This window comes from Gallus gallus, chromosome 8 (genome assembly GCF_016699485.2).
Source record: "Gallus gallus isolate bGalGal1 chromosome 8, bGalGal1.mat.broiler.GRCg7b, whole genome shotgun sequence".
In the NCBI taxonomy this organism is placed as follows: Eukaryota; Metazoa; Chordata; class Aves; order Galliformes; family Phasianidae; genus Gallus; species Gallus gallus.
This window is the reverse complement of record NC_052539.1, coordinates 11,899,758-11,925,965: the sequence shown is the minus strand read 5'-3', so window position 1 is coordinate 11,925,965 and position 26,208 is coordinate 11,899,758. Positions and strand designations below refer to the sequence as shown.

The window sequence follows — 26,208 nt, the reverse complement described above, 5'->3', positions numbered from 1 at the left end:
ATATATTTTTTTCATTTTATTTTTTAAGTAAGAGTCACATTCAACAAAAAGGATGTGAAAAGTTATTATTAAGCTACATTTTAAAATGTTTAATGGTACCACATGCTGACTCAGAAATTCCTCTCCTTGAAGCATATACAAAGTACAGGGTCTAATTGTAAATGCTTTATTACTGTGCTGATAAATGTACCACATCATTCATTCTTTTCCAGAAAAAATTCACACAAGCCCTTTTTTTAATACATTTTAAATATAAAATACCAATGTATCTATTAGGAGAGCAATCTTAGCTGCTGCAGTAAAAATAAAAATAATTACACTATTTTTTAATCTTAAAAGTCCTGTGTGGACATTAAGCAATTTGTCTCTATTGGCAAGGTCTGGTTTTGGTTTGCACTGGAGAACACATAGTAGCAGGTATCTTACTCTTTTTTTTTTTTTTTCAATAAGGTATTTTCTCCTTCCTGTTTTATTACATGTATGCTAGATGAGAGCTTAGCTTCTCCGTCAGTAGAGATTGCAAACATCATTCACTGTTGCTACTGCATGGTTTGAGTTTGATTTTATCAGCCAGAGGAATCCATCAGACATCTGTTATGTGTTAGATCTCTCAGAACTGAAGAGTTAACTTTCTCTGATACTTGTTCTCTTCCACTGAGCTGCACTGTGTAGGTTTCACAAGAGTCAGTTCAGCTCTAGAAACTAGGGCGCCAAACTGCACAGTGACTGAGATCTGTAGAGCCAGAGCCAATCACTGCAGCAGTTTGAGAGTCAACTATTCCAGAAAACACTTGAACTTGTGAGGGGAACAGTGCCAATGAACTTTAAATGAAAACCAATGAAGCAGCTCAGCTTCCAGAACCTGTCTCAAAGTCAAAAATTGCCATCACACAGGGGTACAACTCCACTTCCAAATTCTCCTAGCACAGAGGTAAGGCATATACAAAACAGCTGTAAATATGCTGTAACCTTGTGTTGCTGCACTAACTCATAACATTACATATCTTGAAAATACTCTGCTACATGCTTGCATTCCCTGAGACTGTGTGCCTATCTCTGCAGAAGCAATTTTGAAGGTTTGTGTTAAACTGCAACTACCTGCTTTGGTGGCCAATACAAACCAGAAGAACTAGAGCAAACAGCCCCTGCACAGTGATCATCCTGTCCTCTGCCAGTACAACCAAACAGTGCTCCAGTAAGACAGTCTGGGTTTTTTCCACAATTCTCTATCAGAGGACCAAAGCAGGTGTTGGTTTCTTAGGTGACTGAGTCAACCATATATAGTCAATCAGATATTGGTTGTTAAGCTTTTCATTTGAAAACTAACGTGTATCTGGCTTGTATTTCTCATTATACCTAGATACGTATTCTAAATTCTATCCTGGAGACTGCAGTGGTTACAGATTAATTTTGCTGACAAGAATCAGAAAGGGAGGCATGTACGCAGTAGGATTTTCTAGAAGAATTTACATTGCTAAGGAAAAAATACACAGTTTCTGAGTCCAAAAGAGTCAAGCAGAACTGTTTATCACTGACGCCACACAGAAAAGTCTTCTGAGCTGATTTATTGCATAGCTTATGAAAGATCAGCACATGAACACAGAACACAAGAACTGTCTTCTTTTCTCCTTCCCAGAGTCATAAACCTATATCTCAAAAGCCACTGCTGAAGTGAGGGATGAGATGGAAAGGTTGAACTCCGACTCCATTTTCAAGGGCGGTTCTGTTGCTACTTAACCCAGGATTTTTCTGTCTTCTGTTGCATTCTATGCTGCCATCACCTGGTTCCTTTCATAAAATCTGACATTTTATAACTCTTATCTCTACACCTGCTTTTTTCCTTGGGCAAAAATATCCAGTGCTTTTCCTGAAGATATTTCACAATTAGGATTTGTCTTTGTCCAAGCAACAAGCCATTCTTTCCATCTACCACACTTCCATTATATTTACCCAGCCTGCTGGTAAGACAGACAGCTCCCTTTGCCTAACTAGCACTCAGCATAGAGAGGAGATGTTGACTGATGGGTCTCTTCATACGTACATCAACTGTTCTGATGCCAGTGCCTCTCAATCATCCACCAAAGATTTCCCATTAACAAGCTAGTTATCTCTGGCATGCCAGCCCCCAGTGTCCTGACTGCCATCCTTGAGGAATGCAGATATCTGCATGTTGCACTTAGATCAGGGCCATCCCCGATTTGTGTATAGACTGGGTGAGCAGCCCTTCAGAGAAGAACCTGGGGGTCCTGATGGACAAAAAGCTGGACATGAGCCATCAGTGTATGTTCTTATTATATAAAGGCTGAGAGAGTTGGGCTTGTTTAGCTCGGAGAAGAGAAGGCTCCGGGGAGATCTCACTGTGGTCTTCCAGTACTTGAAGTGATCTTAAAAGCAAAAGGGGTTCTGACCTTTTACATGGTAAAAATGTATCATGATAAAAAGGTATCATGATAGCAATAAGAGAGGGGGAAATGGCTTAAAACAAATAGAGGAAATTTAGGTTAGATGTCAGGAATAAATACTCAGAGGGTAGTGAGGCACTGGAACAGACTGCCCAGAGAAGGTGTGGAATTTTTCCAGTCAGCTTACAGTTGGTCCAAAGCCACACTGCTTCAAAGAGGTCACAACCTTCACCTCCTTCCCTTTCAACTGGCAACCAAAGCATTGTATAGATTCAAGAAGCATTGATCAGTCTGGAAGTTCTCAGATGGCTGTTTAAAACTCTCAGTGAACATGAAAGCACTAACATTAAAGCAAACATGGGAGAGGAGAATACACAATGAACTTTGCTTCCTTTCTGGATTATAGTACACCACTGCAGGCCCTCTGGAAGGTTTTTTCTCTTTCAGCATTTCCAGTGCCTGGGCTTTGTGTCTAATCTCTGCTCTTCATAGGAACACTCTGGCCTCTGCCCATGTCAGACAAAGGTCTACTCAGCAGAACGTGCTCAGCTGCTCCCAGAAATGTTGCTGCTTTGTCTACCTGCCAAAGAATTCACCCAACCTGTTACACAGGTAGCAAGGACAGGAAAGCAGGGTTGCCTGCTGACTAGCTATACTCCACCTGACAGTGCAGAACAGAAAGCTACCATGCTACATAATATGCTTCTGTTGTACATGAACTGCAAACCAATAAACACAACACATAGCCTCTGCCACACAACATACACTCACAGAAATCAACCGGGCTAATGCTTGCAGTTCTTTACAGGGTGCTAATTGATCACCATAGGAAGATAACAGCATGGTGTAACTGGGAGACTTTCCAATATGCTTTTCTTCATCCTTTTTCTTGAACTGTTGCCCAGCAGAGGTAGGTTGGATAAGGCTCTTTTGGAGCTTTGTATACACATTTTTTTCAGAGTACGGGAATTACTGCATACAGGGTAAAGTTTCAGGCCTGTAAATTAGAATTAACAAGTCTTGGGGCAAACCAGAAAAAAAAAAAAAAAAAAAAAAAAAAAAAAGAGGCATATTTATATACAGGCACTAAGGAGAGACAAACCTATCTCAAGACAAAACAAGAACAGAAGAGGAGGAGGAAGACTTGATCTTAAAAATCTAAATAATTTCTGCTTGTGTTTAATTCCTGCAACTGGATCCTGAAGAATTCTTTAGAATCAAAACTGATAAGAAATAGAAACTTATTTAATGAACAAAATAAAACCTTGGCTAATACTGGATATGCAGGAATCACCAGGTATTCTGCCTGAGTACTAACTTCAAATGACTGTTCTGAAATTTTCACTCTCTATTTGCTATTCATTTTTGTATTGACAGACCAGAGGAAGGGAAAACAGGCTGGAAGACATGAGAGCTGAATCTAATCTCCATTTTGAATTCCAATCTGAAATAGACCTGAATCAATCATGTCTTGAGCACTGCTGTGTGCCTCCCCTAAAATGCTCCAATGGCCTAAATATTAGATGAATGCCTCTCTTGTACATCCTGGCAGAACTGGACTGAGGTTTTCAGATCAGTTTAGGAACTGGCAGAAATGGAACTGGGTTCTCAAAGCTTGAAAGTCCCAGTCCTAAAGAAGCAACAAAAAGAGCAAATGTGCAGTTCTGACATTATATACTTAAATAAGCACAGATAAATATTGGAGACTTTAGGAAATACCTTACATTCAGATGTTCAGGTGTTTGCAGAGGAAAAGCAGGCAGGTTCTGTATCAGCTGTATATATCATCTCTAGTATTTATTTCGATCACAGCCAACTCTCCTAGCCTTAACCTACAAAGCTTACGAGGAGCTTAGGACATAGTGAAGCAAACAATGCAGAGATCAGTTGTGCCACATATTCCTTTACTTGTGGGTTAAAGAAAACAAAGGATGCTTCACTTCATTTTTCAAGCAGTCTGTTCGTGTTTCTGGAGAGCGCTGATGCTCTGTGATATCTGAGGAAGATAGCATTAGGACTGTATACACTGTATTCCTTCTTGCTTTCTTAATAAAAGAATAATGAGCTCAGTGGTGCAGAAGCAACACAACATGCTGCTATGAAGGAGACCTCAAAGCCCACTCAGCCACTTCACTGGTGTATATTAAAATTAATGAGTTTCTGCTACAGAAGGAAAGGGGTGTCCTTACATGGGAATGAGATCTATGATCTATGTATTGTAGCACAACTGCTGAGTAGCATAGAAATCTGTACAGCTCAGTCTCAAAGAATAAATCTATTTTAATAGAAGTGAGGACAGACTGAAGATTCTATGTATTAAAAGAGGAGGTAGAAGAACTTTCCATTTGCATATTAAACACCTTCCTATCAGTAAAGAGTGCAGTGCCACTATAGCTCTCTTTTCCATCCCATTCATATAGCTAACAGAGCAAAAAATTTGCAGTATTGAATGCCAGTCTGCACCTGAGGCTGCTAACTCAGCCAATGTGGCCACAATTTAATGGATCTCAATTACAAAGCCCTTATTTTTGTGTATGGGAGCATCTATGTGGAGATCATCACATTTCATTAATAATTTTGATTAACACATCCTTCACAGTGGTTTTGAGCTTTTAATGCTTCCCAATTAATGAAGCAAACTTTTGAAGAAGCTGTTATCTTGGTACATAATACAGTTACGAAATAGTGCTCTTTCACTTAGCTCAGTGTTATCTGAAATTTTTCAAGGCTTCATCCATCTGCAAAAAGGAGTTAATAATACACTGCTACACTAACATCTCCTTGAGGCTTATTACCTGCCTCAGAGTTCCAGCAAGGAACAAAATGACTAAAATGTCAAGAAGCTGAATTTCAGGGAGACTGGCATCCGACAGATCTTTTATTTAGAGCACTGTGGTCCTGACTGTTGTTAGAGGACTCCCTACCAATAGGCTGATACCATTTCAGAGGGAGAACTTGCAGCCTTCTTACTGAGGACTCCCTACTCTCTTTGACTCATGCATTTGAACAGCTAATATAGCGTCCTTTGAGGGGCGCTGAACCAACATCAGACACTGTGGGGCAGATCTCAGAAACCAGGTGCTTCTGCTGTGCCTTGGTTTGAGCACTTTTGCAGTCTCCTAAGCTAAGGCAAATAAAGAAGCAGTCACTTTTGTGAAATATTTGGAGAAAAAGAAAAATTCCTCTGAGTTGAGCACGGAGCCTGTCCTCTAACCATTCAAACCTGGAGACTTGGGCCTTTCAGTTCCAGAGTACAAAAAGCCAGTGAAATTCAATTCTACACAGTTAGGATGTTTTGTATCTACACAGCACATCAAAAATTTGGCAAGTTTGGATCAAACTATTTTTTTTGAACAGATCTTCTGGCTGGAGAATGCTTTTACTATAGGTACTCTGCCTAAATATTTGCCTCAAACCTTAAGGAACATCAATTTCTTCCTGTAAGTGATAAAGATACATTAACCTCAAATTTCTAAGCTAGATTCAACCATAGGATAGAATTCCAAGTGCAAAATCATGGTAAAAATTAGAAAACCTGGACCACCTCAATCCTGCTCTGAAATGTCCTGTAGGCAACAAATATTACCATCTTGTTTGGGATAAAATATCTTGAGCAATTCAGAGTTTACATTTTTGCCGATTCTGTTTCAGAGTTCATTACAACCCACAGGAACTTTAGTTGACCTTTTATAGAGGGAAAATAAATTAAAAATAAAATAAACATGAAGAAGCATCAACAACTGGATCTGCAAATGTGGGCAACTTTCAAATATATCTTTTTTTCCCTCCTCTGGCTGTGATTTGTACCTGGAATCTTTGCCATGTCACTGACTTTGAACTCAGTGTTTTCACAATTTATCTGTCTCAGTCTACAAACTGCTTCTGTTGTAATTTAATCAGGTTCAGCCTATTAACAGTATGATGTAAAGGCCAATTATTTTGCTTATCTCATTAAAATCCAGAAATCTGCTACACTGCCATGGCATTAAACTCCAGTCCATGTAGGGGCACTTCATTAGGACTGCATTAGTTCATCATTACTGAAGTTTATTTTTCATTTAGACATGTTAGCATTCTCAAGAAGATACCACATGAAGGAACGTGACATTCAAAGGTCAGCCTCTATAACATCTTTTAGGAGGAAGCTTTTGGGAACGTAAGAAGGAAAATGAAAATGTATCCCAGAAGATTCCAGAAATGGTTATTAACATGTCATAAGAATACTTCTGTCATTTCCCTGTTGCTTGCTGGCAAACATCTTTTTGTGTCTAACTCTGCTCCCCTACTTTCTGGATGGACAAGCCTGAAGTTAAGCCCCAGATCAAGTACCTAGGAAATTTTGGAAAAATCTGATCCCAAAATCAGTTGATTCCATCTTCTCTAGTTCAGGTAATTCAAAACCCCAACACTGAGCATGCTGCTGTGTATTTGGTAAAACCTCCAAGTTGGATCTGGCAAAGAACAGATTTTCTTTCTCCTTCTCTCCAAAAAAGAAAACATGCCACTGGATGTGTGAGGTCACAAAAAGAAAACAAACAAAAATGTACTACAAGTAAAAAACAAACAAACAACACAGCAGCAAGGACTGCGCTCCACTAGAAACAGATCTGTAAAATGGAAGAGTTGGCGCTGACTATCTGATGTCCTTGCTGTACACGTTTTTGGGGGTTACATCAAACAAGAGCTTATCAGGTCCTATTATGGACTCAATGCACTTGGTGAACATCAAATGTGGTCCTGGGACACGGTGTTCTCTTCAGATTCATCTGAAAGAGGTCCAGTGAAAGAACACCAAGACTTCTCCACGATGTAAATCAAAGCATATCTGGGACAATAACAGGACAAGCAGATTGGCTTCAAAAGCACATTCTTGATCCAAACTGGAACACTAATCTAAGCTCACTAGAAGAACTGTATGAGATCATAACAGCTGAACATACAGAGGAATAAAATATTTCACACCGTGCCCAGAAATATACATCTGAAAGTGGTATCAGAATGAATCTTCCAAGGTGAGATGAAGCTATGTGAAATACAAACTAGATGGGCAGGGAAATTTTTAAATTAGATGTAATGGAATAAGGCAATTTGAAGCAGTTTTACTCCCTCTAAGAATAAAATTTGCCTTCAAATTTTAGTTAAACAAGAACAGTCATGAGGCATAAATCACAAAGCTGTGCACTCAGAGTGTGTTAGCCTACATGTGCCATCTAGAAACCAGCACTCCCTTTCTCCTGGTGTCTTTGTCCAGTGTTACTTGAACTACAGAAAAAAAAATAAGGTTTGTTTTTGTTTGTTTGTTTGTTTTTTACAGGCTGAAGATCTTAATTACTCTCAGCTTGTCCAGGCTTTGTCACACGGAGTCAACCAGAGGTATTTTGTTGTGCATAGAGAGAGAAATAAGACTCTTCTGTTATTTAGACAGAAATGAAAACAGAACTTCAATGTAATCTGTTTTCAGCATTCCATAATAGGATGGAAAATATTAGCCATTGTATATATTTGTATGTAGAATCATAGAATTATTAAGGCTGGAAAAGACCTCTAAGATTATCTAGTCCAACCATTCACCTACCACCAATGTTGCCTGCTAAACCACATCCCTTAGTACCACATCTACACATTTCCTGAACACCTCCAGAGAGGTTGACTCAGCCACCTTCCTGGGCAGCCCATTCCAGTGCCTGACCCCATTCTTTTGGAAATTTTTTTCCTAATATTCAACCAGAACCTCCCCTGGCACAATTTGAAGCCACTGCCTCTTGTCCTAACTTGTCCTGTCACCAGCTTCACTGCCCTTCTCTGGACAAACTCCAGGGCCTCCATGTCTTTCTGTAGCAAGGGGCCCACGGTTCTCAAGGTGCAGCCTCACCAGAGCTGAATACAGAGGGATGATCACTTCCCTGCTCCTGCTGGCAACACTACTTCTGATACAAGCCAAGATGCCATTGGCATTCTCAGCTGCCTGGGCACACTGCTGGCTCACGTTCAGACAAGTACTGACCAACACCCTGTTCTTTTCCTCTGCACAGTCTTCCAAACACTCTGTCCCAAGCCTATAGTGTTGCCCAGGGTTGTGACTAAAGTCCCATTGGCCTCAGCCCAGTAATCCAGCCTGTCCAGTTCACATGTTTGTTTGGAAATATTTACACACTTAAGAAGAGCACAACTAGATTTGTACTGTTGCAAATCAGATTTAATCAGAGCAGTGCATCAGTCTCAGATGAAAGCCTGGCACTACTTCTTGTAGGAAAATGACACATAGAAAATGACACAGGGAGGGTGGGTCACTTTCACACACTACAAAATTAAACGAGATATTATTAAAGATAAATATAAATTAATAACAAGAATACTAATCTGAGAGATGATGCAGTGCAAGATGAGTCATTCTTTATCCATTTGAGTGGCTCAGTTCTGAATGATCAAGAATAATATTTCCAAATTTGTATTGATTTTCAGTCAGGACATGCATTTGCATTTTAACATCATTGTAACATTCCCCAGTTTCAAAGGGTCTATGTAGATACAGCTTTTGACTGAGCCAGATACCATTTTATGCTGACAGATAGAATCCCACATATATATTTTCAGAGATATCACAACAGATAGGAAAGAAAAATACTCCAAACCAAGCTACTTTGTTTCTATCACGGTGAGAAGCACAAGTATTTCAATGAATTCGGACTCTTACACGGCTCCAGGCATAACTGCGCGCTGAGGCAATAGCAGTTAACAATTAAGCCCGCCGGCTCCCCGCAGTGCCCAAGGACACGGGCACGCGCCCCGTGGGGCACGGCGACCGCGCAGCGCAGAGCGCCGCGGGACACCGGAGCGCCGCCAGGGGGAGCCGGCGCCGCGCTGCGAAGCAAGGGGTTCCTGTGAGGCGTGGTGAGTGCCGCAGCCACGCGTCAAACGTAAAGAATCCTTTTTAAAGCAAGGTCTCGTTAAGGGACGCTGTTCTGCGCCGGAGTTCAGAGATTTACACTGCAGATTTCCCAGCCCTTGGAACTTTCACAGCAGGCGGCAGAGGTCACTCGATACCGGCCCATGCCCAGCCTGCCTGCATCCTTAGCTCCTAGTGCTAACTAAAGCACTTTCCCCGAGTTTTCAAACTGTCTAACATACAACACGAATATTTGAGACCGCATATTCTTTGGGGCAAATGCTTCACAGACTGATGCAAACATTCTGTTTTGGAGGTACATGGTGAACCTTCCCAGTCTGAGCTGTGGCCCCAGGAGCCAGGTGTGGCATCCTGGCAAATGTGGATGCAAATTTCCTTCCATTCTTCACATATCACAAGAGCTGTAAATCAACACGTCATGAAAGTTGACACAGGAAAATCGAAGTGTTGCCATGAAATTATTGCCTTTAAAGCAACTTCGCATGAAATGAAACATAGTGATTCCACATCCAATATAGCATACTCATCATACCTAAAAGAAAATTTAACATTCCTGAACATAGACATCCAATTTTAGAATGCATTCACTCTGATTTTTCTAGAAAACTGTCAACATATATAGTTCTTGATATGAAAGTTTATCACTTGCATTCAAAGCAACTTTTATCACCTGCCTAACAACCAGCAACTACAGCAAGTCATCATGCTTTACCTCACCCACTAATTTAGTTAGGCTTTGTCCAGAACAAAGGGCCCCAATAAATGCCAAAGTAAGGGCTGCACCTGCTTACAAATCACACAGACCCAAGTTTCTTATGCAGCAAGTTAAATATTTACTAGAATATAACCAGCAAGCAAATCAGTAGGTCTCTTGGATAATAAACTGATTTTTAGAGGAAGTATCTTTAGCAAGTATTTCTCAGACCCACCACTGCCATTACTAAAAATCTCTCTTTCCATCTGCTTTTCTTCACAAAATGGTCAGACTTTGTCTGGATGCATGCATAAATAAAGCACCATAATGTAGCACCACGTGGATTTATCTCAGACTGTACATCTTTTGGTTCTCTGCCATCTGCAAAGTGGTAGTGAGAAACGTGACATCCAAATACAGGCTGATGCTTTTGTTTCTGAACACAAAAGATACAAAAGGTAAGATCCCCACTTCTTAAAATACTTAAAATATACCGCTCTTAGGAAACATGACAATCAAAATCTGTCTTTCTCTGCTGTATTTTGATTCTGCTCTTTATCGTGCTTTTCTCTTTCTTATGAAAAAAGAATCCTGGTTCATACATGAACAATTATGGTGCGAATTTGGATTTTGAGTTGTTATTCTTTTGGATGTGGGAGGACAGGACAAGAACAAATTGGATTAATCCAGAACAGCTTTAATGTGTTTGTGGAAGTTCACAGTAGACAGAATTTACTCGAAAGTTAGAACTAAACAAATCTTAAAATATTGGTGTGACTGTAACTGTTCTCGGAAGATGAGCAAAGCAGGAGGAGAGGATGGAAAGACAGGTGGCAAACAAAAGCCAGGAATGTCGAAACATAGCTAAATGTAATCCAATTGCTCTAAACCTACTTCTGTTTTCTGTTTGTCAAATCATACAGAATAATTTCAGACAGAAGAATGTGCAGCCTCTCAGGAAAGAATGATAACCTTAGTCATTCTTGCCTGTTTTATGGTAAATTATAGTCTCTGATGTCAATAGTTTTGGTAGAGAGATTTGCACATTTTATATAAATAAGCAGATGAATTATGAACCAGTTTAGAATTCAACAAATTCTTCACTTTTTTTTCCTCACTAGTTTAACTTTATTATTAGTATTGCTGTTATTGGTTTTTATTTCATTTAAATAATGCATATTGCATAATATATGGAGTTTTTCCTTGATATGCTCAGGTACATAGCTAATTAATATGTTCCTACATAGATTGCTATGGGTTATATCTACTTTAGGAATGCAGACTCTCAGTCCTGTTATCAACACATCATGCATAACATAAGAGAAACTGAGATTACTCCACAAAGGGATCCAAGCACAGAATGCAAACAAATGCAGGAATGAAAAAGGAAAATCAAAGTCCATAAATACAAAGTATGAATTATCAGCACACTTTGTCAAACCCTGAATTAGTGGTAGGTATATCACAATTTTTGCTCAAGAAATGGACATCTGCATTATCTTATATCAGTGAAGATATAGTTGTGCATACAGTTGTAGCAAAATATGCAAAGTTATAAAAGGGTTAAAATTATGAATTAGAATTTTAAAACACATTTATAGAAGTCATTAACATAAATTAGTCTAAAATAAAATCATGTATTTTTAGAAATGATGCAGAAAGGAGCAGATAAATAGAGGAAGATAAATCCCTAATCTGTTCACATCTCTTCAAAAACAAGGAAGAATTCCACAATAAATAGAAAAACAAGTATATAAAAGAAGACTTCTACTCTCACTAACTATACAGTCTGTTGCTACAGGAGGCTGCTGAAATCTATGACTCCATACTAAGAAAGGGACAAAGTAGTTATTACCAGAATTTTCAGGTATAATTAAGACATCAGTTTTGTGTAATAATTATTTAAAGTTTCAGAATTCAAGCCAATCACTAATTGCTGCAGATGAGGCTAAACCTCCTGAGAGAAGGAGAAAGGGCAGATTATTCCATATCTGCCTCCTGTGAGGCTGACAGGGCTTTGTCAGAAATATCAGTGCTGGACTGTGTGTCATTGCCAAAGGCTTAATAGACATCCTAGTACCAGCTTGGTTCTCTTCTAGGATGGCATTTCATTTTTTTCTAGATTTGACAGTAATCGGCAGTTGAATTAGAGTTAGTACTGAATGCTCACATTAGAAATATAAAGACCATACATGTTAACATGAAAATGCAACGCAATGCTTGTGTTCGTGCTGAAAAAGACATTTAATATATTTGCAAAGTCCGCGGAGTCTAATTTGCCTACACATTAGAGTCGTTCTAACCTACATTAAAAAAAAAACAAAAAAAAAAACACCAAGGGTATTGTTTTGTCAACAGGAAAATTAGCACAGCAGAAAAGAGGCTCTGTAATCAGCAGAGGGAGTCAGCCACTTTCAGAGGAATTCATCAGTTTCAAAACAGTGAAAGTGCTCTCCAGAGGTTCCCATCTCTACTTACTGCATGCAGCAGCAATCCAAAATCTAACTTAAATCCATTATAAACTACAGACATTTTCTTATTGAATTGGTGGAATGGCACTCTCCAACAAAATCCTAATCGACATTGGTTCATAATTAGTTTAATCTCAGAATGGCCACCTCAACGAAGAACTGGTCTGCTGACTTCATCTGAGAAGTTTTGGGCAGATGCCACTGAACACATAGCGAAGATTTTTGCTGATCACAGTTGTGTAAACATCATCCACTTAAAAAAATGAAAATATATCTAACTTCAGGCAACTTCTGCCTTCAGAGAAGGCTGAAATCAAATTCCAGAAGCTTCAGTCTAACAAGCTGCCACTGGTACCCATCCTTTCCTAAAGAAAGAATGCCTGAAGTTGTTCCTGGTCCTGATGGCTAAAAGTCATGACAAACTCATCTCAGAAATCTAAGATCTACAAAAATTTAGAGGCTTTCCAGTTTTTCAGCAGTGATCTAGTGTCACTCCTTGTCTAATTTGCATCAGAAAAATGTTTTTTAAAATCACATCTAGAATTATCTCCTGTGAGCTACAATATTCATTGGCAAGCCCTGACTCCCATGAAGGTTAGTCTCAGACTTGCCCTCTAAAGCTAATGGTTTCTCACATAAATTGCAACACTTTAACACAAAGCCGATTCACAGTGATTTTGTATCAGAAAAGGGAATGTTCAGCAGAATCAGAAAGGGAAGATATTCCATGTAACAATCTCCAAGAGCCACTAAAACACTCCATAACAATGAAAGACTACTAATACACGCCTGAGGGATTTAATTTCATTTTGAAGTTCTGAAAGTTTAACTGCTACTCGCATGTCAAAACAGACAGACATTTACAGCAACAGGAGTCCCTGTGTGACTGTATCATAAGTACACAGAACGTGGCTATATAGAGCAAAAGTCAGATAGCAAAGAGCAGAGCTGTGATTGCCTGGCACTATCCATATCACCTTCAGTATTCAGGCTAGGACTTGTGTAATCAGTCACAAATACTGCACAACTGATAACAAAGCTTATCTGTGCACAAAGCAGCAAGATCCTTCGTTAATATAAGTATTAGGAAGCCACAGAGAAAAGGTGTAACAGGTCATACCATGAAATCTTAAGGTAGAAGTGTTCAAGAGAGGAAGGCTGGGCACTAAGGGAAGTCTGGACTGACAGAGAGTGACAGTAATAACAGCCTGTTTGACTGTAGTCTATCAATGTACACAATTTCCAGCAGCGTTACATAGCAGCAGCATTGCTGGTGATCATAGTTCAACACGTATCCAGCTGTTTCCAGGTGGTATTTTCTGTATAAAAATCCACAGGGTTACTTCTTGGAGGCATTTGAATCAAAGTAAACTGATCTGCGCAATGCATGCTCAGAACTACAGATTCAAGAAATCTTCATTTGTTCAAAGACGCTTCACGTTTTGGAATTCCAAGCAGAATTCACAATCTGGAATGGAAATTTATTTTCAGATTCTCCACCACTGTACATTTCCACACAGTTCTGTGAACAATGTCATTCCTAGTGAACACCATGAAGGTGTAGTAACCTTCAGTTATCCTTTTGGAGAGGTTTCCTTTACTCTACTATAGTCAACACAGTTCTTTTATTCTATTTCATACTGGTTGTGTACACTCTAAAATAACTTTCCATAGTGAATGCTAAATAGATTACATGAATCAAGTTTCTCAAAAGCTAGATAGCAAGCATTAAGTATGAAAAGAAAAGCTTTGATCAGTAGCACCTATCTATTAACCACTAGCTAGGAGGATTCAATCATCCCACTTCATATGCTGACTGAGAGGCATTGCAACAGCATCAGATTACCCAACTCTGATAAAGAAACATTCCTAGCACAGGAAGGTCTCTTGCTTAAATAGATGATAATGTTTAGTCCAACATTTAAAGGGTATAGAGTAGTGCAAAGAAGTTCAGAAGTATTAGATCATGGATTCATTGTGGTATACATTGAACTAAAACTCGGTGATGCTATGCTAATATCCTAATTCTTTAAATTCTTATCATTTCCTACTTTAGACAAACAAGGCATTAAAAAAAAACAAAAAACAAAACAACAACAACAAAAAAACCTCAGTAAAGACTTCTGGACAAGTTAAATAATGAAGCAAGAGGTGAAATTTTTCCTGGTTTATTTTATAACTTTGTACTTTAGCCTGTAATGAAATCCCCGAAATGAGCATACCATAGCAATTTTCAGGCAATTAACAAGTACAGAAAAGATTTTAGAGGGATCATTGACAAAGCACTTGACAGGCCTTCCAGCTAATGTTCTTAATGAGAACAAATAGGTAGAACTGAACTTCTCAGAAATCTGTGCTGAGGGCCAGGTATCACGTGGTGGATGACTGATCACTCACTAATCCTGCAAAGCAACTATTTCTGGCAATGACATAGACCATACTAATATGCAAATAAAGGTAAATGAACCTGTACTTCATGCTGGTTTCCTTTACTCGTTCTTTTCTGGCAGTTGTTACATAAATGTTACAGAAATGTGTGACTAACTTTGTGATATATAACCATAAGCTGAAATATAAAGCGTTTGTTCAGCTGATATTTCTTTTTTCTACTCTGGTTTTAAGAACAAAGAGAGATCATATTGTCATAATTTAATACATAACTATGAAATCTGGTCTATCTAAAGCTTGTTACACAAGATTGTAACATTTCTGTGTGTCCGCTTTTAGCATTATTTCTGTGGTTCTGTATTTTCAAACTGAGGCATTTCTGAACCTGCAAAATTGCTTTAACTGTAAAGTTATTCCATACAATAGAACACCTGAGAAATTACTCAAGAGATCCTTAATATAACATATAATATATCTGCTACACTGTGGTTGTAGTCTGTAGGAAAAAGATGAAGTCAGCAGATATGCTGTTTTGAGAGCCATGAAAATATTGTCTAGAAAAAAAAAAAAGCCAGATTTGTAGCACCACGAATCCCTGGCCCAGAAAGTACACACGACCTCTCTTTTGGTAGGTTACAGATAGCTCTGGCACTGCATCCATAATACCTAAGCATTACCATTCATAGTACAAGACCAGTCGAGTGTACATCAGGACACAGGCTCAGAGAACTTTGCACTTTAACAGCTCCACACGGAGATGGATATGTGGCTCCTATGCCCGGTTCTAAATATCTGCTGATGACAGCAGCGGAATTTGGGTGTGCATCCATTTATCTTCCATTCCTCTATCTAGAATGTGATAAGGCCAAGACAACACAATTCAGGCTACAGTCAAGCTTCTTTCCTTTTCAAAAGGCCATCTCCTGTGAGAATAAAATCTCAAGAAGAAAAATGAGAGAATAACTTTCTTCATTATTAGATGTTTAGGGTACTCATCCTCCATTACATTCCCAATCCTTTTTCAAGCTCACAGCTATTTCAAGTACATGCTTAAGATCTGGACATAAGCAGTGCATTGCTTCTATATTTGTGTTAAGATCTTATTTCTTTGTATACAAAGATTACAAATGTTTTCCATTTTCAAATAGATGACAGTATAACATGCTTCATTCAGAAGAAAGTTTCCATTAGTCCGGAAATAGCTGATGTTGGCAAAGCTAGCTGAGCGAACAGAGAGCTGGAAAACATAGCACTATTATATGAAAAAACAAAGTGGGAAAACTAGCAAAGATTTTTCTCCAAGCTTGAGTTCGTCCATCAGAGTTTCAGTGTGATGGCCTTATGTAAGTATTCACCTGCTACATGGACTGGAATTCCAAGTATTTGCAAATTGCTGTGGATTGTAAGCGATGTCAGTCCTATTGGAAGTACACAGTGCTGAAGTCACAGTATTGGGCATTATCAGATAAAAAAGTTTAACTGAAAATTGAGAAAAGACAAAAACAACCCTGTGCAAATGCAGCTTTTGAACAGGTAGGAGGGTAACTCATAATGAACAATGTAAAACCAAGCTAAACACTGCATTCAATTAGAGAAAAGTTCTCAAACAGAGGTTCTCTTGAAAGATTCAGTACAAACATTATACTAGGAAGTTCAGAGCCTGATACAACTATAACTCTTCAGACTTCAAAGCTACCCAAAGAATTAATTTTGTCCTGTTTTGGTAATAGCTGACTAGCCAAACAATGAAAGCTGAAAGACTCTCCCCTGATGCAACGAATACAGTGCTCCCAGCTGACTGCAGAATAGCCTGACTGATGTGTATCTTAACTATCATTTGACCACATGCTTCTGTTAGAAATTAAAAATTTCTCTTTTCTAAAAAACTGCTTGGCAGATAATTTCCCTGCAGAGTAATTCAATGTAGCAAAGCACATTAATGCAGCTTGTCTTGTACTTGAGCAGGAACAGATATATTCCTTTACAGATTTAACTCTTAGCTATCATTTCCCATAAACATTCTCTGTTTCAAGACATTAAGTTTGACCTTGAATCTGTCCAGACATAGCTTGTAATTATGTGTTTTGAGCTACAAGCAGTTCATTTCTTGGTGCTCTTTGCCACCTCAGCCCCTACACAGCTGAGACCACCATGCCCTAGGATTGCTGAGTAGAGTCCAAAAAGAGTCAGCAAATTCTTTATGAGATTCCTTATACTGGGACTGAGAAATAAGAAAGTTTTCTGATTAATCTGTATATATCAAGGTGTACTTTTACATAGTAAAACAAAACCTAAAACATACCTACAAACTTATTACTTAAGAACTGTAATTTATTGGTGCTTATACTAATAAGGAATAACTGCTATTTTGGAACGTGTACTTCAATCTATGCAGACCTGAGCATAGTTCATCCTCTAAGTGAGATTTTTGGTTGATGTTCAAGAATTTTTCTTTCAAAACAAATATGTTTTTTCCAAGAAGTTTACAGAGTACACAGAAATGACCTTCTTTGAGGTGAAAATTAAAGTGCAGTAGAAACTGTTTCTTCCCCATATACAAGGAGCTTTTCAAGGGCTCCTAGATGGAGGATAGATAAAGGTTGTTTACTGTTCCTAGCATCCATCAAAGTAACAGAAAATGATACTAAATCTTCCTTACAAAGTCAATGCTGAGGAGGATGAAGTTGCTATGTGTGATATTAGAAAGATACTCACAAGAAAAGTTATTTTAGAAAACTAACCCCAGGAGACTATGAATGAGCTAAAACCTAACTTACCCATGCCACTGAAAATCACTACTAGTTTTCAAGTCAATTTTGAACATTAAAAGAGTAATGTTCTTTTTGCTGGCTCCCTTGGTGCAGATGAAGTGCTAAACTGTTTAGCTTTCCCCTCCTGCAAACCAAGTTTGCTATATCCCAGGGGATGTAAAAAAAAAAAAAAGAAAAAGAAAAAGAGAGAGAGAAATTAAATTGCACAGCCAGGCCTTTCTTTAATGACTTTGATCTCTCAAAATAATTAAAGCTACTTTTTCCCGTCAAGAGCAAACTCTGTTCTGTGACTCAGGGGATTAAAGCTCACTGAAATCTCATGGTGGTCAACAGCATCCATTGCTCCTCACAAATAGCAGGTCTGATTCTGTACATTATTTACAGCGCACGTAATCATGAAGAGGGGGAGTTAGGCTATATCTGAACAGGTGATTAGACACAGAGGATCAGGCTCCGTATAATGAGGATCAGGTTCCATATAACGAAGCCCTAGCCACCATGATTTGTTAATACTAATTTCGCTGTGCGGCAGGCTTGAAGGATCAGGATCAGTAACTGCAATGTGTGTTAGCACTCACATGGTTCTCAGAGCCATGCTTTACAAGCACTTAAGGACCCTTCCTTAGAAACATTAGTTTCATCCAGTACAGAAACACACAAGAGGAATTGTTAGTACACTCAGGAAGAAGCATTATCACGTCAGGACCTCAGAAGAGGGAGAACCCTCTCTTAAAACCCCAGTTCAAACAGTATCTTTCTGTTCTCACTAAAATTCATGCAACCTGATGATTGTGTCATTATGTTGTTTCCATTCTTAAACTTGTGCCATCCACCATTCGAACACAACCCATCCCTCTTCAAAGGCAATACATACTCTGCAAGGATCTGACAAAACATGTAGAATCTACTCATCCACTTCAGACAGCTGACATGTACAAGACCTAGCAGGTTTATCCTTGGAGCAAGGCCAATTTTTTTTCTTTCCTTTTTTGAAAGTTCACCCTTTACTCTAGCTGAGTAATACTAGATGCTATTGGTCACCCTTCCTCTGCTCTTACTTCTCCTACAAACAATAGTTGGTGGAGGTTTACTGTGCTATTATTCTCGCTGATGCCACACCAACTCCTGTTCTGTGTTCATCCTGTAACTCAATTTATGCGTCAGAGTGAGGTATCAGCTGAGCAAGCCCTGCCTCATTCCTAGTGTGGGAACAGAACTGCTGATCAAAGAACTTTCATGTTGTTATAATGTATCTATTCTTGGCCAGACAAAAGACCAACCTATACCTCATAAATGCTGCTTCTTCAGAAACTTTCTCACACATCAGTCAACTTTTTCATAGAGTTCACCACAAACTGATTCTGACAATCTCATTCCTGTTTTATATGTTCTGGAGGTTACCTCTGTAATAATATTAGTTACAAAATTTCAAGCATGATCTATTTCAATATTTCAAGGCTTATTAAGACACATTCATAAGTCAATCACTAATGTGAAAAGGTATTAAATATAAATGAAATCAGAGTAATCAACAGGAAGTAGTGGGCTTCCTATATATTTTATCTGTTGTTTATATTTTTCCTCTGGTCTGTGATACCCTTTTCTGGGGTTACTTATCCTTCATTCTCACTCACTGTTAAGTACCACAGCCCAGCCAAGTCGCCCAACACCAGAAGTTTTTCTGTCAATCCCTATTCTGGGATTGTTCAGAAGGAATTTCAATTTACTCACACGTAGTGTTTGTTCGAGACAACGAACCTTCATGCCCTATCTCTCCCCTTATATTTTGTAACCCCTTAGGCAGTGTTCTGTGCCCTTTCTCAATAGGGAAAACAGTTTCAGGAAAATACTAAGTGCTATAAAATAAGTTATTGTCTAGAATAAGCAGACATTGGAGCTTAAAACAAAAGTTTTAAAATGAGTTATACAGTTATAGTTAAAGGGAAGGGAGTGGAAGGCTAAGTCCAAGTAGCTCCAGATGATCTTTGATCACACTGAGCATTGAATCATATAATGTTATTTAAGGTAGATTAAATACTTGTTTTCTAACCGCACACTTTTCCCAGCACAGATAAAGTCTCTAAAATTATTGGAAAAGATAGCACATGCACAACATCACCAATTCAGAGATAAATCTTTATGAAGACCCCTTTATTTTCTAATTGTTAAGATCATTGCAGATACTACTGCCTATCCGAGGGTTCACAAAATATCCAGTATCTTAAAAAAGACTGCACAAACTGTGTTCTGTCAGTGGTCAGTACTTGGATGGAGGAGAGGGTAGTTACAGAGATGTGCCTAAGAAAAAATCCTAATATACACTTTGCTGATATGCACAGGCAACTAGAGAGGTGTTTTTATCTCTTCTACTCAACATAAAGTTACTTGAGATCTGTATACACCATACAATAATATTACCACTGACTACCATTTATCAAGACAGAGAGAATTAAATATCTGACTAGGAGCTCAGAAATCATAGATTCACATTTTTCTTTTCAAAAGCCATGTGCTGAACCTGATGCCCCCACGCAATGCTTTTGTAAGGAGCAGTTGTGCCTGCTGCAGTGAACAGCCATGTCACAGGAATTAAACTGAGGCAGTGACACTGATGCAACTTAGCCAAGATGGAACTTCTGCCAAGTGAGAAGTGCTGTCCCTTCCAGGCAATTCTTCATGCCATTGGGCTGACCTCTAAGAAAACCCTGAGTGCTATAGGAGGCTGAGGATTTAGCAGAAGCCCTGCTTACTGGGTTGCATCTTCTGCTCTGTCTCAGAACAGCCAGGGACTCATGCAGAAGTTATGACAGAGAAGAAATGCTGTGGCATCACTCATCTCAACCTGCAGTCTCTCGGGGTGAAAAATGCCACTCCTCACCACCAAACTAAGCACTGTCATCTGCTAGTGCATAATGAGCCCCGTTACTGAATTAGAAGGGCACAAAGACAAGATCTGAACTGTAGTCCTCTATGAAGACAGTCTACTGTACACAGTCTCAGCACACAAAGAATGAAGAAGTCAGCCAAGCCATACTGAGACATTTTTTGAGAGGTACTAAATCACGACAGGACCTTCCCTTGGCAAACTGACAGGGGCAGGTTGTATTTAGCAAATGCAGCTACTCCCAGAAAAAGAATATCATAGAAAGATTAGCATAGGAGACTGTTCAAGGGCACATCACATTTGCTAATGATGACTACAGTCCATTAGCCTGCTGCTGGGTCTAAGCCATCTTTTCATGAATTATTTTGGATAAGTTATAAAGACCAGAAAGGCACAGGAGCCTATTGCAGTGGAAATAAAAGAGACATTCTTTGAAACATAAGCAGCTCATATTCCATGGTAAGCACTTGTTTAAGACTTCCAGGGCTTTCAACAGGAATCAAGCAGTTATTTCAGTTCACTTCTGGGCTGGGCTAGCATTTATTTTGGTAGCAAAACTTTAGCAGTATGTCACTACAGCCATTGTCAGTTGCAATCCCTATTTCATGGGAGTATCTGGAAGATAAAAGTGCAATTTAAAGGGATTTTTTCAACATCTGTTTTACCAAATGAGTAAATATTATTTTAGCTAGATTCTGAATAATTCAGATTTCATTCAAATTGCTGTGCTCCAGCTAGGCTTATGATAAGATAATGAAAAGACTCACTGTCCTTACACTTTCATTTCATTACTAATACCACCAAAGTGACAAAACCAGTCTGCATTTAAAAAAAAATCCATAGTCCTATATTATAAAGACAGTTGTGCAAGTTTCAGTGAAGAAAGATGAAAGCAAGTTCATTCAGTAGCCATCACAAAAAAATCACGTTCTGTAAATATGGTCTTTAACCTATGCAGTGGGATTGTAGATGCCAAAATATTCTCATTTGACTGCCAAAAAACACCACCTGCCTGTGACAACTAGCAAATTCTGATGTACTACAATTTTTCAAAATTCTTATGGCAGTAGGAAAGGTCAGAGGAAAACTGAAAAAAAAAATCATAAGGAGTCTTTTAAAATTGTTCTGTAAATAGCATTTGCAATTATACAGTAAGACATTTGTTTCTAAATAACTTGAATAACTATACGTGGTAGATTAAGGACTGAATACAATTATTTTGTTTAAGTAGAAGTCAAATTTACTTTAAGGTATAAACCTGTTGTTAAAGGTACAAATTTTATACCAATTTAGTTTAAGGGAAGAGTCTCCTACTCCTACCTGCACTCTTGCCTGTGTATGTCAGTCCCTAAACAGATTTATTCTCAAAGAAAAATGAGTCAATGCTTCATTAAAACCAGAAAGAGGTGGCTGAGTACCTAAGGAAAGCTTGGTTGTTCTCAAAACCTGAAAACTTCTCTAGCGAATTTGTAGAACAGTGTTTCAGTAGGCTGGGGTGGCAGAATGGATGAGGACATAGGATTAGCATCTCCACATCAGAGGTTTTTGGAATTCTTATTTAATGGCCAAAACAGTATTGAAGAGCACAAGCAAGTTTGGCTGACACTATATTAGCCCATTTTCATACCATCTAATTCATCGTCTTCCAGACCATGATAAGAAATTTTCCAGTTTCTGCCACAGATTTCATAATTTTACGTTACACGTTCCACAGTATTTCCCTAAAGACTGCTGCAGTAGACTGTGCACAGATATTCTTACACTAACCGCTCAGCATTCCTAATAAAAATATATTCTCACATACAAAAATTTCACCTTTCAACATTCACTCACCATATTCCGTTACCATTTTGCTAAAGTAGGAAGATCTTTTACTTCAGATTTCCATTTCTTATAAAGTGTTTCTGAAGAACCCCTTGAACTCCTTTTGCAGATCATGGTTTCTAACTATTAAATGTTTCTATCATTCCAGTTTAGCATCCTCTTGGAAAAACTGTCAGCAAAACAAGCATTTCAGCTACATGCTTGCTATTAAAATTAATATTTGTCTGATTACCCAGCATGACTTAGTATCAATATTTTTCAGGACAATGCCTTAATCTTATGAATTTTGGCTTTCCTGAACATATGACCCTCCATGTGAGAGTACTGAAATGACTGTTGTTTATGAGAACACAGCCTGCTAGTGTTCCAGATCATGCCATGACAGTGAACTGTCATCTCTGCTTTTTACCAGTCTCTGTGTTCTTGGATTGTCTTTATGTAAGCTTGGCTCTTATATATCAACTCTATTTGCTTTCCCAGAAGAAACATCAAATAAGCATGACTAATTATTTTCCCTTTATTAGTACTCACTAGATCACCTTCCTTTAATAGAAGTTGAAACCTTGTAGCAGCCTACTCAACACTTTCCCTGTAAAAGATTTCAGAATGACAAGCCAAAAATTCTCTGGATTATATTATTTCTCTCTTCTAATACCATCATATATCTCACTGAATAATCTTAAGCTATACTATACACTGCAGTTTAAATCAATAACTTTTTGTGAATGACTGCATTTCTACTTATTGGCCTAACAAAAGGCCGCACCTCAAGTACTGTGTCCAGTTTTGGGCCCCTCGCTGTAAGAAAGACATCGAGGTCCTGGAGCATGTCCAGAGGAGGGCAACAAAGCTGGTGAGGGGTCTGGAGCACAGACCCTATGAGGAGCGGCTGAAAGAGCTGGGATTGTTCAGTCTAGAGAAGAGGAGGCTCAGGGGAGACCTTATTGCTCTCTATAACTACCTGAAGGGAGGTTGTAGTGAGCTGGGGGTCGGCCTCTTCTCTCGTGTGACTAGTGATAGGACTAGAGGGAATGGCTTCAAGCTGCGCCAGGGAAGATTCAGGCTGGATGTTAGGAAATACTACTTCTCTGAAAGGGTGGTGAGGCACTGGAATGGGCTGCCCAGAGAGGTGGTGGAGTCACCGACCCTGGTGGTGTTCAGAAAGTGTGTGGACGTTGTGTTGAGGGACATGGTTTAGTGAGAACCATTGGTGAAAGGCGAATGGTTGGACTGGATGATCCTGTGGGTCTTTTTCAACCTTAGCAATTCTACGATTCTATGATTATTCCTCTCCATTCAAGAGTAAATGATATCTGCAAAGGAAAGAAACCACAGCCAGGACTTCAGGATTCTGTGAAAGAGGCTATTAATGTCTTCAAACACAACGAGAGTTCAACAACACAGTCTGTTAGAAGTCACTAGAAATGCTGTTAAGCTTTAACATGATGAAGTTGATGTATGAACTGCATCTTTCCTGTGCAGCATCACTCATTTTTCATTTACTGTAGGACTTTGAACACTAATTCTGATCCCTCATGGTGTTGGGAAAAAAAATATCACTCAACTCTTCTTCAGAATGATGTCAAATTATTCTTCTGCATCAGAATTTTCTATTGCAAAAGGCTTTTCTACAACAGTGAAGATAAGATGATAGCATTTTTTTAATTCTTACTGAATGAACAAAAAAGAATTTACAATGATGACATCATTTTCCCATCCAATATTTTAATCCTAAAGCAAGAATTGTTGATCAAGATACCTAAATAGGAAGATATTACCAACCGAATCAGATGTTTTTAGATATAGTTTCTTTCATTCAGTTTCTATTTCTAAAAATGCCCCATGGATTAAAAAACTGAGGAGTACAGAAGTCCACTACTTAAAATTTGTTCTAGCACACATCATCTTCCTACTGCATAATGGCACATAAAATCTCAACCACTGAATACTTCCCTGTTGTATTAGCTCTAGGGTCTACTGGGTTTGAATTATAATAACCACAAGATAGTATTGTCATTTATGTGATATATTACATACATGTTAATTCAAAAAAACAAAGAAATCTTTAGTTTGTTACAAGAAGACACATGCAGAATTTGTCATTTCTGAATCGCACAGTGGTCCATGGCAAAATTACGTTTGTCCCACACGGAAATTCTCAGAGAAAAAAGTAACACAAAACACTTCTGTTTAAGAATTTTCATGGTATGTGGAAGAATAAAGATCTTCAGCTATTCCCACATAATGATTTATTGTTAATACGACTTGCAAACCAGAATTTGAAAGGGGGAAATAAAGTCTGATTAGACCACTGTGTTTTTAAATAAACAGATTTACAGAAAGTCTCTGGCATCTGCCTCAAACTTTTAGCACAACGAGATTAACCCAGGCAGACTACCAATTTAACCTATAGGTAAATGAGTATACATGGCAGACCTGCAACTATTTAGTCATCATTGCACATTCACACAGAAAGACATGGCTCTTTATTCATGAGTTTCATTACCCAGGAGGATCCACTTATTCAGAATGACTAAATGGCAAAATAATTAATCAAATTACATACAAACCAAATAATTAAAATAATTCTTATCCACTTTCATGCCTCAAACTGAACATAGCTAGGTACTAGAAGTAACTGTAAATTAGAGTGGGTGATATCGTCTCACTAGCTAGGAATATTCCTGTAAACCAGATCACATTTTGCTGGCTAATCAGTCAAGCAAGTAAATTAAAGGTGAAATCAGATCTGAGAGGTTAATCTAGATAATGATATTGTAGGATTCATACGCAGGATGAAAATAGGAATATAAGGAAGAAAGAAAGAAATACCAGAAAGTGGATCTGAAAGCATTGATTTAGCACAGAAGGATTTGTGGCATTCCCTAATATATTTGCTTTTCATAACAAATGTTTTTGACTGCAGATATCTTTTACCTACAGGAATTAGAAAACCACAAGTGTATCAGTACTTCAAAGAATAAGCTTATTAGAGAGTTTAAAGTAATATTCCAGAATAGAAACAAGAGTTTAGTCAAGATACTGTGCTGATTCAGTTTTCTCCTTTGATAGCACTGTGTGACCAGAATGAAATCCTCACTGCTTCATTTGTATTTATATTTTAAAGTCTGTCCTATATATCTAGTATTATTCATGTTGCTTTCAAAACTGCCATTTAGTTTTACTCACTAAAAGCATCCAACACCACAAGCGTTAAATAACCATTATTCAGAAGACAACCTAAAGGGCAGGTATGCAAGGAATACTTTCAGGATGTCCTATGAGTGCTTAAAGCTGTTCTGAGGGTTTCACAACTGCTTAAGTGAGGGACACTTGAGGCAGAGGATTCAAACTGCAGTGAGTCTGACAGCAGCCCCTAAGTACAGGTGGTGCACACTGAGATCTGCCACCCTGGAAAACAGTGCCCTTCCCACTGAACACTGACAGAGGTAGACAGATTTGCTGAGGGTTTATAGGATTAATAAAGGACAGGTAAAATACCGAGCATTAGTATAATGTCTAAGTGGGGAGGAGGAAGAGGCTCACACTAGGCTTTTTGGAGAATAGGCACTGTCAGGTCAGTGAAAGTACCACATAGCAGCTCAGGAGATGATGTCAGTTTTGCTAAAGCTGCAATAATAATAAGATAATTGAGCTAAAAGAATGCAGTCAGAGAAATTAGAGCTTGGAAGAAGAGTTGTTTTCAATCCTCTAGCGGGAGCCACTGAGCAGACACATTCCACCATAAGCATCATCAATTACAATTGCTATTTTGCTGATGGTAGCACACAACAGACAGTGTTAGCTCAGCCATCACCAACCCAGTTAGTACAGGGATGTAGCACTCACACAGCTCTGAAAATTCCC

At 38.5% G+C, this 26,208-nt stretch overlaps 2 protein-coding genes across 4 annotated transcripts in view; one reads left to right on the top strand and one right to left on the bottom strand.

The window, feature by feature from the left end:
* The window catches only part of PLPPR5 (phospholipid phosphatase related 5), a 198,235-nt gene that overhangs the window by 168,505 nt on the left and 3,522 nt on the right, over window positions 1–26,208 (bottom strand). The window lies entirely within an intron of this gene.
* PALMD (palmdelphin) overlaps window positions 10,195–26,208 on the top strand; it is a 51,790-nt gene continuing 35,776 nt past the window's right edge. For 2 of the 3 annotated variants that reach the window (XM_015290626.4, XM_040704583.2), the window contains exon 1: window positions 10,195–10,461. The gene's annotated coding sequence lies outside the window, so the exon portion shown is untranslated. The remainder of the gene's footprint in view (window positions 10,462–26,208) is intronic. The other variant, NM_001277552.2, reaches the window with a different exon arrangement.